This window comes from Indicator indicator, chromosome 13 (assembly GCF_027791375.1).
Source record: "Indicator indicator isolate 239-I01 chromosome 13, UM_Iind_1.1, whole genome shotgun sequence".
NCBI classification, from domain to species: domain Eukaryota; kingdom Metazoa; phylum Chordata; class Aves; order Piciformes; family Indicatoridae; genus Indicator; species Indicator indicator.
Genome location: NC_072022.1, coordinates 23,763,374 through 23,778,097, shown reverse-complemented (window position 1 = coordinate 23,778,097; position 14,724 = coordinate 23,763,374).

Genomic DNA, 14,724 nt, shown 5'->3' with positions numbered 1-14,724 from the left:
GGATTGAGTGTTGCTTTAAAACTCATTCTTTATAGGTGTCTATATTCAGTCTAGGCATCAACACTTTTGTTGATGACAAATTGCTTACTTGTTAATGTCACATGTAGAGAAACATCCATATATCAGTGTTTGACAATACCTGTTTTTAAGTGATTTTTACAGAATGTTTATAAAGAATGTTGGCATGTGAGCATAAAGCTTTGGTAGTGCTTCTGCCTTGAGTTACTTCATCCCAAAAGGAGAATGGTTTAAATGGTCCTTATTCTCCCTTCTTGGCTTCATCTTGAGTGAATCATCAGAGACAATCTGCATGTGTAAGAAGGAGAGGTATAATAACCAAGTTTTTATCACCAAGCAGTTGCTCTCTGCGTGCACCAACCTAACTATTGGTCCTGGATTAACTCTTTCTGAAGACCAAATACTGCCTTGCAGGCATTTTTCTTGTGTAATTATAGATTGTGAAGACTAGCACTCATAAACCACCTCTCAGGATACTAGTTTTGACAATATATTTACAGATGTTTTTTAATGTAATTTGAGATAAAGTTTTGGTTTTAAGTGATGCCAAGTATATTCTCAAACTTAGTAAGTGTAACCTTCAATAAAATTTGGATAGGCATAGCTCCCTAACTTTTGTTCATGTACTCAGTGTGTTAAAATGATTAAAAAGAACTATTCCAAACTAGTAACATTTCTAGTAACTTCATCGTTCTCCTTATCAGGCAGTGAATTGATTGCAATGATCCTAAATGATTCTGGATCTGTAGCCGCCTAATATTCTGCAAGCCACTCCTTGACATTATATTCTTAATGAATGCTTAAATATTTGTAGGTATTAAAGGACATTCTAGAGTCCTTGGCTTAGTCCACTTTAGGCCCCTGTTTTTAGAAGGTGTTGTACAAACAGCTGACCAAGTCCATCACCCATAGAGCTTATTTTGGAAGTACACTGGACAGCTAAAGGATATAGTCAAAAACACACAGGGAATAGACTCACCTACACTTGTCTGGCAGGACATTGGAAAAAATCCAAAATTTCTGGATGTGAATTGGTTGGGCAGTGATGCTACTGAATGTATTATGTTAACACCAGGAGGCCTTTATTAAGGACCCAATGTCCACTGTGCTTTATTGTCAAGAGTCACTCTATAAAAAGACATTTGTCCAAAATAACTCACCTACTAGATTTGATGAGCTGCAGCAGGCTAATGGAACAGAAAATGGTATTATGAAGTCTATGATAGTGCAATATAGTAGTAGAAGTGTAAATTGAATATGTAGATATGAGGACTAGACCAACACCTGTGCATCAGATATAGCTGCCTGGCTTCTGACAAAGTAATAGCTCTTGACTGATGATTTGAGTTTCAGGTAATTGAGGAGTTTGAAGGAGGATATGCAGCTTTCTGGATACAGTTGGTCAGTGTTAGTATCAGTATGGCTTTGCAGGGAAGTTCTGATAAAAGAAAAAACATTAATTTCTCTTATGTTGTGAGGAATAGTGAAATTTTAAGGCCACATTTCTGTGTGTGGGATATATACATCCTCCTAAAAAAGTGGACTGAGTCCATCCAGTAACCTGGGTAATGAGAGCTTTGGTGTATAAATACCAGTGAGGAAAGACTTGGCTTTTTGGAAATCTTTGCTAATGAGTACACATGTGCTGCATGATAATAAATGATAGCCTTTTTAATGGAGTTAGAAGGAATATCCAGATGAAAGCTTTTGTATTACAGAACAGATGCATCAGGTTAGTTCTTCGGCTGGTATAATTTGACATATTGATGGCATGGATTGCACTAGCTAATGGCCAGGAGATTATTCAGGGGCTGGCATACTGTCTTTTTCAGAAAATACGAAGGGCAAGTCAGAGACCACTTAATTAGAAGATAAAAAATACCGAGCAAAGAGGAAGATAACGTAGTTAAATATGAAGATGAAAGAATATTGTGTTAACAATATTGCCTTGTAGTAAGATTGTATTATCCTGCTAGTGTATTGGAGGTAACAACACGCTTGCTGCCTGAGACTGCAGCATGGAGATGTGTGGGTATCTCACCATACACCACTTCCACTGGTCCCTTATCTATCCTAGTGTGACAAATAATTCTGCTCAGCTTTTTGGCAGTGACAGCTGAGACTTTTTTGCTTAGATGCCTTGACAGTGCTTGTATTAAGCAGCCAGGGCCATACACTCCATTAAGTTTTTGTAAAATGAACTGTCTGCTACTTGTGGTCTCAATGATACTGACAGTGTTTGTGAGCTATAATCCTCTCCAGCTGCAGGCTGCCCAAGAGTGCCTTCAGCCTGCTGACAGGTAGCCAGTCGGGATGTTTTTACTGGCACACAGGGCACAGTAATTCCTTACACAAGATGGGATTGCACAGACAGCTAATCTTTTAAATGATGGTGGAAGTACAAAACCAAAAGAAGTGCTGGGTTTTGATACACAAGCAATGGCCGTATGCCAAATGAGTGGAAGGTACTGCTGTAAGGAGACGTTAGATGTGTACCACTTAAATCTTTTGGTGCTCTGTATACCACCAACAGATAAGTTTGGAAATACAGCAGCTTTTGGAGTTGGGATTTTAATTTTTGTGGAAGAAAAACACTGATAGAATTGAGTGATATCTGTAATTACATGTGTAGTCTTTTATAGCATAATGATAAATAGAATTCAAGGTCCATTATTATCTTCAGTACGTGTATGGAAGAAAATAATGGATGATGTTTCCTTCTTTAGTATCTCTATGATGTCAAGATACTCAGTTTCCTTATAAATCACAGTCTATATTTTATTTTGCCATAGTCATTCTTACATAACTATGTACCATGTATTGTTATTACATACATTGATGTAGAATATGATTTATGTCTGGTACTGTTAGCTGTGGTTCACACAAACCAGCTATGAGGATTTTGGGATGGTCAGTGTATGCTATTGCACCTAAGGTGTTTCAATATCTTTATCAGGAAAAAGATTATTTTCAGAGCTTTCACTTAACTATAAAAGTTTCTGCATCCTGTGTTAAATCTTAGCATGAAAATTCTCACCATAGGAGGATATACAGGTTTTTTTTTTTTTAATATCTAACAATTTTTTCTCCTCCACTTTGGTGACTGCAAAATAGAACTTGGCAGACTTAGAGTATATAGTATGTGTGCTATAATAGGCATCTTAGGCCACGTATGTGTGTTTGTTTTTTTAAAATGTTAGGATTGGTGGAACCAATTTATTTAATTCACTGTATGTGGGAAAAGCACACACTGAATATTAAAAGATCCAGTCCTGGGAGGAAAGTCTGAAAGAATTGGGAACCACAGGTCAATAACTGCCTTAACACAAGGAAATGTGCACTGAAAAGGATGGATTGAGCAACTGGAGATGGGATTATAATGTGATGAGTTGCAGCTGGTTCAGGACAAGGACTGACACTTAAAAGAAGCCTTAAAAGAGTTTCAACTCCTGACAGAGATTAGAAAAACTGAAGTAAAACTTCTTGGCTGAAGTTAGGGATGAGTGTTTTTGCAGCCTTGGTGTCTAATCTGCATTACCCATATTTAGGGGCAGGTTCTGTTTTGTTTCTCATTTTAGTATATATTCCTGCAGCCCCCCAGGATGGAGTGGTGCTGTTCTTGATTTTTAAAACTTATTTATTTATTTAAGCACTGTAACTTCTAACATGGACAATGCTATATGGGCATGAGAATTATTACAACTACATGCATGTGCTGTTGAAGGGCTGTGCTTGTCTGGCAGTATTGGTATAATAATAATGTGCTGTTACACTCTGAGACAGTGAAGGCTTTACTTTGGGTAATGGTAGCATCAAGTGTAAGTTATAGCTATAATTCAGAACAGCTGTAGGTCCTAGTTTTGTACTGAAATTTGAGCAGGAGGAAACTCAGTCCACTTATGGTCACTTAGTTTGGGACACAAGTCATGAACAATGAAGAAAGGACTGTATCCAGATCCCTGCCTTCTCTATATGTCTCTGAGTATTATTAATTTGTAGTCACTTACCCTTTACATCCCTGGCACCCTTTTTCTTTTGCTGACTTTGCAAATGTCTATTTGTATGTGTGGGTGTGTAAGTTAGGTTTTGATCCTCTTTGCTTTCTGCAGAAGTAACTTTTGATCTTAGTTTTTGTAAGATCTGGTTTTGTTCATGCTAAAGTCAATACCTGTCAATATCTTCCTTGAAATAATATTTTCTTATCAAGCTCTTAAAATGGAAATACTGGCTGACCTGTGCAAGGTATAGGCCTGCATCAGTGTAATTAGAACAGGGATTAGGGCAAAAAAAAAGGAAAAAAAAAAAAAGATGCTTTTAAGCATACATTTTAAACCATGAAAAGAAAATACTTGAATTTCTTACTTTTGGAAGAGAACAAATTTCAACAGTAGTATAATATTCTGAGCTTGACAATAGAGGTGTCTAAAAAGTGATTAATTCTAAATTAGTTCCCTGTTGAGTGTATAACTGGTCTTGCTCTCTTGTTCTTCATGGAGTGATGCTTATTTTTATTTTTGAAAGCATGAGTTGTATCACCTTTCTGTACAGACTTACAAAGCATGATTGTATTCTTCCTTCTTAAAGAAAAAAAAAGATACTGGCTATTCGAAGTCTGTTAATGACTTAAAATTAGTTCGTATTCCTAAATGCATTGCTGAATTTCCAGGTAGTTTGTGATTTTTATTTTATTTCTTTCCCAGTAATGTTGTTACAAGCACACGTGCTTCCCTCATCCACTGCACATTAGAGTTGAAGTAAAAACAAAAATACTACCAAGATATTAAGCTCTTGGAATGAAGGCTGAGTGTGCAGGTGACTAAGTCCTACTTGCCTCACACATACTCAGGAATCATACTGTATCATAAAGAAATCCTTTGATTGGCTTAAGTGCTGATATTTAAGAAGGAGTTCATACGTATATTAATTATTTACTTTTTTTAACGTTTCACATTCATATTTTAAACTTTGCAAGCATGAATCTGAGATATGAAAGCAATACATGGAATGATGTGACTCTGTGAAATGGAATCCAAAGAAAAATGAGTCATGTAGTGACAAAATTACTGGAATATTGAAGTGCTGATGGCTTTTTCTCTTTGACATAACTTCTGTTTTTACAGCAAGACAATTTATTTAACTGGAGGCTTAAACTGGAAGAAGTTTGATTCTTAAATTGACAGTTTCTCTGTAACCTTGTAGTCTCATAAATTAATTGTTATTAAATACTAATGACCTAGGAAAAGCAGATGTTGCATCCAGCTGTTAAATGATTTTTTTTTTAACGCTTCCCTTTTTTGTAGGGACAGTTAATTGCAGGTTAAGGCCTAAAAGCATATCAAGAAAAGTTTTCCTAGTGTAGTCCTGAGATGACTAACAAGATCAATGACACTATGCAAAAGAAGCATGACCATCTAATATTAGCTACTAATTTTATGACTAGCTCTAATATGTCTGGAGGTCAAGGAGATAGCAGTCATCATCCCTTATGCCTTGGCTATCTGCAGTCTGGCTCTGGGAACTGTAACACTCCACTGCCTACTGAGCCAAGTCCTTGCACTGTGGTGACATGAGTTGCAACTAGTGTGTGAGTGGGGAAGGAGGAAGGGCAAGGAAAGACTGTAGAAATCCATAGTTTTGCTTTCTTGGGTTCCCTGGCATAAAAATTGATCATTGTGTGGTCTATTGCAGGAGCTAACTACCTGCAGGGAGGCAGAATATTCTTTCACTGTTCTAGAGGTGTCTCATCCTCACCATGTTCATAAGGTCGAAGCTTCTCCTGATGCTCCAGAGCTGTAGATGAGAGCCAGATTACATGGCAGCCAGATGTGCATGGTGTTGCTCATTGGGCAGCCCTGAGATGCCTTCCAGGGTCTGAGCAAAGGTTTCTGCTCTTCCTGGCAGGATTGGTAGAACATGTGCCAGAAATTTGCTTCCCCTCACAACATGTACGGGGCCACACTCACTGCTCTGATGAATTGGATCATTGTTCTTAACCCAAATGTTGGGAGTTAAAGCACTTGTCTACCTCCCAGTTTTCTGAGGGGACTTTTTGACACTGTTGTGCAGCTTTCCCCCTCCATGTCAGATGCTTTTTCCTGTAAGACTAAATTGTCATTGTAGGAGTTAGGACTGTGAGATGGTAGAATAATTTAATTGAGAATAGAGTGGTCAAATGATAACAAGTCTGAGTTAGTGACACTTGGCAGTCCAAGTCTTTCTTAATTCTAGATCTGTGGCTCAAACCCACAATACTTTCCTTGGAGGTCTCTGGAAGCTATGCAGCCAGATGAGATCCAAGTTGTCTCCTTTCTAAATGAAAGGGACTTGGGAGGAGGAAGGGTTTTTTAACAGATTTTGCTGACCAGAAGGAAATTGATTGCACATTTCAGCTTTTAAATAAGGATGGAAACAATGCAAAAACCCCACAACAACAACCAACCAACCAAACAAAAAAACCCAAAACACCAAACAATCAAACCCCAAGAGATCACTTGTCAAAAGTTTTGAGATAGTTTAAAATAGGGTAGTTACTAGTATTGGAATCAAATTCTCATACAAATCAATGAGGGTGAGATGAAATTTGGCCAGTGAGAAATCATAAGCATGCTTGTATGTGTTTGTAAATATTATGATAAGATTGGTGAAGTAGTTATGGTAAAACAGGTGTGCAAGACTTGGGGGAATAGTGTTTTGTCAGCTGTGTGTGAGGAGATTTCTGGTAATTGCTGTCACCTGGGCTATGCAGTAGGCACCTCTATGGTCTTGGGGAGGGCTGGTTTCCTGTGTCTCCTAAATGTTTCCTCTGCAAGATGAAATGCACTGTTAAACTGAATCTGCTTATTTCCTTCTACAGAGTGAAAGCATGGAAATGCATTATACTGAACTACAATAGAAATACTTGCTTTAAAAATACATGCTTCTTTTCACTTAGACATTGCCTAGTGGCCTGACAAGGAAAAGAAAAACTGGAACCCTTAGGTGTTAAATTTCACCTGTGACATATTGCAGCCACAGCAGATTTGAAAACTTGCCTTCGGTACCTCTTAGTTTTGTAACTATCTTTAAGTATGCTGCACAAATTTTGCTAACAACAAACAACAAAGATCTGTTTTTACATTGCATTAATCTCCTGGCTTCTTCACATCCTGGTCCCACATCCTATGTTTGACGTATTTTCATAATTCTCACAGCTCTTTTAATTTGTGTCTTCTCCCAACTGTGTCAGAAAGCAGTCGTAAAAATGATTGATTTTGACTCCATATGGAAGTTCTTGGGTGTTCGGAAAGATTAGTGCTGACTTCATTAGCTGGGATCCTGTTCTCATTCAAATCATAGTTGTCAGAACTAGTAAAATAATGTCAGAGGATTTGTGTATGTGTGTGAAATTATGTAATGTGTTTTGTAATTACAATGAATATAGAAGCAAGAAAAAAGCCTTTGTCATTAGTTATTACACAGGAAAACAAAACATTTACATTTTAAAGAACTTTTATGTTGTGAGGAGCATTGGGAATCATGCCATGTCAAATATTTATCCATCACTTCCAAACAAAGCGTTGTGTGAAGTAGGAAAGAAAATGCAGCTAGAACAGTAGAGAACAGTTCTTAGCACGTTTTACATCTATCATTCTTACAGGGAGGAGAAAAAATGTGCTCTGCATTACTTGAAGGTGCTGTGAAGTAGGATGGAGACTAGTTCTGCTTTGGGAACAAATCATTTTGCCCTTCCTGTAGCAGGTCAATGTTTTTGCAGCTGTTTTCTTTCCTTTTTTTTTTTTTTTTTTTTTTTGTTCCCCTGAATATACTGCACTTACATGGCTGTCACTAGAAGCTTGATGGTTACCAGCAGTACAGTTTCATGCTTGCCACTGCTGAGAAAATGTGGAGGAGAGCTTGGACAGAAGGATCTTCATGAATGGCAGTGTTCCGCTTCACCTTTAACTGGAGAAGTGCATGTCTGTCCTGCTGAATGGAAGGAACAAACTGAATTGTGACATGTTTGAAAATGGAAAACAAATTTTAAATAATCAGAGCCTTGGTCATTAGGCCACAGAATTAATTCATGTCTGTGTATTTATTGGCAGTGTGGTTAAAGCCATAAGGCAGTAGATTTCTGTCACCAAATTCAATATGCTGCTGACGTTACATGTTCCAGGTAGTCTGAAGAGACAATTCTAGGAACATTTTGCATGTAGCTATCAAGTTATCACATCTCTACAAGTGATTTCTTTGGCTTATGTACAGGCCCTTGCACAGCTGGCATAAATGCTGGCTGTGGTCTTCAGGTCAAAGTTCTCAAAGACAGGCTTCATGATCCTCCCATAGGTGCCAATTGAAGTGTCTTGGCCTCTTCCTGAGCTGGAATTTTAGCCTGCAACTTGCTTCAGGAAATAAATGAAAGAATGTGAAGGCAGCTGTGTGCAAACAGGAATGCAGCATGGTTCTCACAGTAAATAAGTTGGGTTGATTAATTAGTTTGACAGTTTCCTTGAACTTATGCCACTAACCAAAATATCGTTGCTCTTGTCTGTGCTGGTTGTTTCATTAAGCTTATCTCGTATCAAGCTCTTTGCCTAAATAAAGCATTCTTGATGCTTATGGTTGCACTCAGAATTTCTATTTTTGTGGACCATTTAGGAACAGTGACCTGTTGATCCAGGAGGAAGGTGAAAAACTCCTGAAGGTTTTTACATTGCAAAAAGTCTGATAAAATGGAGTGTGCATGACTGAGTGACTGATACCAAAAGCTATCAGCTTCAGGCAGACTCCTGAAAAACATCTGCCCCTTTTACCAGCTACAGTAAAAGACTTGTGTATCTGCTTAAAAAGGTGTTTTATTCAGCAAGCTATTTGTGCAGTGGTACACTTTAAGTTAGAAGAAGAGGCTTCTAAAGTGGTGTTATACTAAACATTACTGAATCATAGGTCTGTGTGAAATACTTGCTTTCTGAATTTCTCCCCCAGTGACATTAATCTCGTTTGAAGCATGTGAAACTTCTGTGAAATTGCAACGATTGTATTTAATTTTGTTGTATAAAGTCTCCTATCAGGAGGGAACCAGGAGGCTGTGGATGCTTATTGGTCATGATATTAACTTGCATTCAGCTTCAATGAGAAAAGCTCTTAAGCAGTGCTTAACTTTGAGCACAATAATCCTTGTGGTTGTCAGTGAAACTATTCTGCTTAAAGTTCAGTACACCTTGAGTGGTGTTTGTGAAGTGTTCTATAATACCCAATTTCACACAGTTTTATATACCTCCTTGTCACATCACCTGCAATTGAATATTAAAATTAGAATTTCTGATCTGGAGCTGGCTGGTAAACTTAGGCAAAGTAGTAGTTGTTTTAAGGACTGTGCAAACTACTGTGAAAGTTAATGTTAAAAGCTGGGGGACTGAAAAGCTTTTCTCTTCCTAAAATCCTCTCTGTTGTGCTAAATCATGGTTCTCTCTCGATACAGGTAGTTTGTGATAATTTTGTGGACCTTTTATCTTTCTGCATCTGCAGCTGTGGCTGTGCTGCTTGTCCTGTCTGCACTTCTGTTAGAGGTGTTACTAACATAGTACTTCTCTTTAAATTGAAGGACAACCATATTTACAAGTACTTGTGCTGCTTTTCAATATCAAAACCATGACCATCACCATGAGCACCCTTCACACAGAAACTGGTCTTCTGTTGACTGAAGTCCTAAAAGGAAAAGTGAGTTGTGCCACATTCTAGAAACAGATCCAGAGAAATGGCTGTGGAACATAGTCTATACACATCCTAAAGTAATTGGTATTACTTGATGAAGTCAAGTGGCTGAAATAAAGGAAGGTACTACGCCTAAAAATCCCCAAACATGATTTCTGGTATTTTAAAATCTGCATTAACTCTTAGAGCTTAGATCTTTCCTGGTTGAGTGCTGCCCATGTACCTATATGTACAAATATGCTCTGTTCTGCTGTTGAATGATGAAGAACTTGTTTTAGAACGAGGTAAACATTTTTAATTGCTCTGTGTCAAAGGGAATTCAAAGTAGTGACCTTATATCAAAGTAATTTGTACAAAAAGTGGTTGGTATAATAGAAATACCTCTGAACATCCTTCGGATATACAACTGTTGTCTGATGTGGGTATTTTCCTTAAACTGCTGAACATTCATTGTGAAGCTGCAAGAAAAAGATTGACTCTATATATTCTTCAGATTATAAATTTTAGGCTACTTTAATAATAACTTGCAAAGGACAAAAAAACCCAAACCAAACCTGCAATAAAATTCTGTTAATCCAAACATACTACTATTTGCTTATTCCTAGTTACTGTATTTGTAACAGAGGTTTTTCCTAATGTTATGGTTTCATGAAGCTTACAAAATTAACTTTGCAGATGAAAATATTGCGAAGAAAAACATATGTAAACCAAATTATTTCTAAGAAGTCTCCAAGAGTAGAACTGAGTGTTCCTCAAGCAATGACCATAAGCTTTGGCAGTGTAGCATTGCTTCCAAATAAAACCAATTTACCTTGACAATAGTCTGGTTAAGTTTGTCTGCACTGTTAATGGGGGTTTTAATTTGTGGTGGTGATGGTATTAAAGCTACTGTGCTTTACTGTGCTGCTTTCTGGTTATTTGGAGAACAATTTGCATTAAAGGCATGGAACTTGTTTTACTGTTGGACTGCTTAGAAGATTGAAGAATGGAAGAGCTGTAGTGCTGATGAAAGGCTATGTTGAAAAGCAGCAGATAGAATTCATGCTGAAGCAACTCTCAGTGAAAATAGTAATTAATCAAGACCCTTACACACCCTTTTAAATTTTGTTCTCTATTAGAATACTATGAATATGACAATAGATGTATTCTTCTGATTGATGACTGGCCTGACCCAAAGCATTTCTACAATGGATCCATTGGATTTGGTTACTGCTTATGATTGGCTTTCTGTCTAAAATAATTTCTTTTCTATCAAGGACCTGATATTTTCAGAACTTCTGGGATTTGAAGAGCTATAGAGAGGTAAATGATTTTGCATGTCTTAAAGGCAAGAGAACAATTTATAAAACAGGAGAAACCTCAGATTTTGTCCAAAAAAAGCTTATCACATACATATGTGTACTTATATATATTATATATATATGTATATTATATATATATATAAAAAATATCTATATATTTTATATATATAATATATATTATATATTATTATACATATGCATATATAATACATGCATATTGATAAATATACTGCTAATCTGGTAATTTCTTAAATCTAAATAATTAAAAAGTCCTTTCCCAGTATTTTCCTGCTATTATGTGCATTATGGTATATAAAGGTTACCCCCAGCTCTGAGTTTGGTTTATCATTGTGAAGTTGACACTTAACTATCAGGAAACCATTCATATGCTTTTCAAGATGCATTTAAAGTGTATGCAATTTGTCTATTCCTTTTCCTTACTCCAGAGGCTGTAATATTAATTTCTGATGTTTTTCATGAAGGATGCTGACTTGCTCAGAATTGGTCAATAAGTGGCATAAGTTGTGCGTCAAAAGAAAAGATTCTTACTAACACCCTGGAGTGTTTAAACTGATTGGACTCTGATCATGATTGTAGTGTGAATGACAAACACTGTGCTCTGCTGAGCCCTCACTGTGGTTTCTATAAAAGGTTGGACATACAGCTATAAGATTTTGCATCCCATAATTTTATATCTGTATCTATCTATATATTAGCATTTATGAAGCTGTTGTGGTCATCTTATTTCTGAACAATTGTGATTGTCAATCCACTGCTATACTGTCCTTCAGAAAAAAACAACCAACCAATCAAAAAACCCACCAAAAATCAATTATTATAAAACATTAGAGTGCAGCTACACAGTCAGATGGGTGGTGCAGACACACTTGATTCTTCCTGCTCTTTGGAGCTCCTGATCTAACAGTCTGGGTCTTGCATTGTGAGTTGGGCTGGAAATTGTGCTGCTGATTCCAGTGGGAATAAAATTATATAAAATATAGCCCTGCATGACAAGGCTTTTTCTTTTAGTGCTGCTCATGTCTGAATGAGCTTCTAACATTCCTGGTTCTCAGCAGAACACTAGACCAAAAGGTTGATTGCTACTACCATAAACCCCTCAATGTATGTACTCCTTTTTATATATTTGAGGTCTCCCTATCTCCTTTGAGAGGAGGCAAGTGGAATGCACTCCATTACCACCTACAATTTTTTTCCCCAATTTTCTGCTTAAATTAGTTTTTTGGTACTAATTTTCACATTGGCTGTCTCTTTGATGTAGTAATTGAGTCTGCTTCAGAGGCAAAGGGAAAAAAATCATTGAGGTGTTTCAGAGATTTAAGAAAAGGCCATTGTAGAACTGCATTATTGGATAAAACTCTGGATACTTTCTGATATTGGTTTTGGCTCTTCTGTACATCTTACATGTAAAGATGGCTGCCTATAATGTGACAATTTTATAGTGTGAAGGGCTGAAACTGTGGCATTTGTCCTTACAGAAGGACAGCTCTGTTCTGGCTGTAATACTGATTTTACTGGAGTTCAATAACTTATCTCTTGTCGGCTTGAATCCAATTCATGTTCGTTAATGACCTGCAATCAACCTGTACATAACTCTAAGTGCTCGATTAGTGGAACATTTCAGCATAAGAGAATGTGGCATTAAGCATCTTCTATAGCAGGGCACAGGAGGTCTGTAGATTTTTGGATGAGACTGAGTATTTTAAAGCAGATAGGAAAATGCTTTTTTGGTGAGCATCCTCATCTGTGCTTGTACAAAATATAAGCAGTTTAGGGGGTGGGTGGATTTGTGTGTGGTGAGGGAGCAGATTAAAACAGTTCATACTTCAGGTAATTATAAAATCCTTTAGAATCATGGAATTGTTAGGGTTGGAAGGGACCTCAGGGATCATTCTGGTTCCAACCCCCCTGCCGTGGGCAGGGACACCTCACACCAGAGCAGGTTGCTCATAGCCACATCCAGCCTGGCCTTAAACACCTCCAGGGATGGGCTTCTACCACGTCCCTGGGCAACCTGTTCCAGTGTCTCACCATCCTCATGATGTAATACTTCTTCCTAACATCCAATCTGAATCTCCCCACTTCTAGTTTTGTTCCATTCCCCCTAGCCCTATCAACTACCTGACGTCCTAAAAAGTCCCTCTCCAGCTTTCTTGTAGCCCCCTTCAGATACTGGAAGGCCACAAATAAGGTCTCCTGGGAGCCTTCTCTTCTCCAGACTGAATAGCCCCAACTCTTTGTCTCTCCTCACAGGAGAAGGAGCTCCAACTCTCTGGTCAGCCCTCTGTTTAACTTCAGATTTTGCCAGCCATCAGCTGGTGACATCGGGGTGCCAAAAGTCACCAGTGACCAGTCGTGTTATTTGCGACTTGTAATATCCTATTAGATAAAGTGACTTTCTTATATCCATGTGCTTATGCTCCTTATGTTTGTATGTAAGTGAAAAAAAACCCAAAACAACCAAAACCAATCCAAATGAAAACAAAGCAGTCAAAACAAACAAAAAAATAAAACCTTCAACCAACACAAATGAAAACAAAGCCATCAAAACAAACAGACAATAAAACCCTCAACCAAATCCAAGAACTATATACAAGAAGGCAGAAGCTTTTCATAAAAAGTATTTAGATGAAGTAAATTGGTTTTCATTTTCCTCTAGAAACAGCTCCTTATATAATAATTATTGGGTTAAATAAAGTGTTACTGGGCTGCAGATCTATAGATAGCAATAATCACTGTAACTTAGCCTAAAGAAGATGCATTTAGCCTTATCTCTTGAGTGTGTTATTAATAGGACATTATTCAGGGATGTCAGGAAAATCAATATTGAAATAGTTTTGCCTTGCTCATTAATATAATCAGAAGCAGCAGCTGCTTTCTGGTTTGTGGTTGCATGACAAAGGAAGACTTGTGACTCACAGAGAGTGCGGTAAAGTACGGTGTGCCCCTTCTGAAAGGTTGGACAATGGGGGAATGAAAAAAACCTTTGAATAATTGAATGTGGTATATGAGGATATAGGAGTAGGGAGAGGGGAATGAAGATATTTTTCAGTGACACTATGACATTGATTTTCATAAATCTCCAGTTGTAGATGAATGTTTTATTTTGCACACCAAACGTGCTGCTTTGTGTGCTCCAACAGCTCATTAGATGCTTGTTGTGGTAGGTGATAGGAGTGCTGAAAGCTCAAGGTTTAGAGAGGAAAGTGATACTGTGCATGATATGATATTGATTCTGGTGCTCTCTTCAAAGTTTGAGAGTAGCAAAAATTTGCTGTCTCGCTGGAGTGAATCTTGTCTGGCATTAGACATGCTAACTAATGCAAATTTTAACTGCCTGATAGATAGCTGGAACCAGAAATATCTCCCAAGTCTCCATTCTGCTACTTGAAAGCTTAAGGTGTAAAAATTTATGGCTGACTTGCCCAACTTGAGCCATCGTGGGGCATTCAATTATGAATCTATGAAGCTAGCTTGATATTATTCATTTTCTAAACTTCCATGCAGTTTTTCATTTCAGGACAGATTCAAAGTGTAGTGTTCTGGAAACTGTGTGTCTCTTCTCTCTCTCTCAGACGCTGTTGAACTGAGAATGCTGAGAAGCCTTAAGGGGAATAAAAAATAACTGAGCTGAATCAGATCACCGAGATGGTGTTACAAGCTGCCACCTGTTCACAGGGATGATGAGGACTTT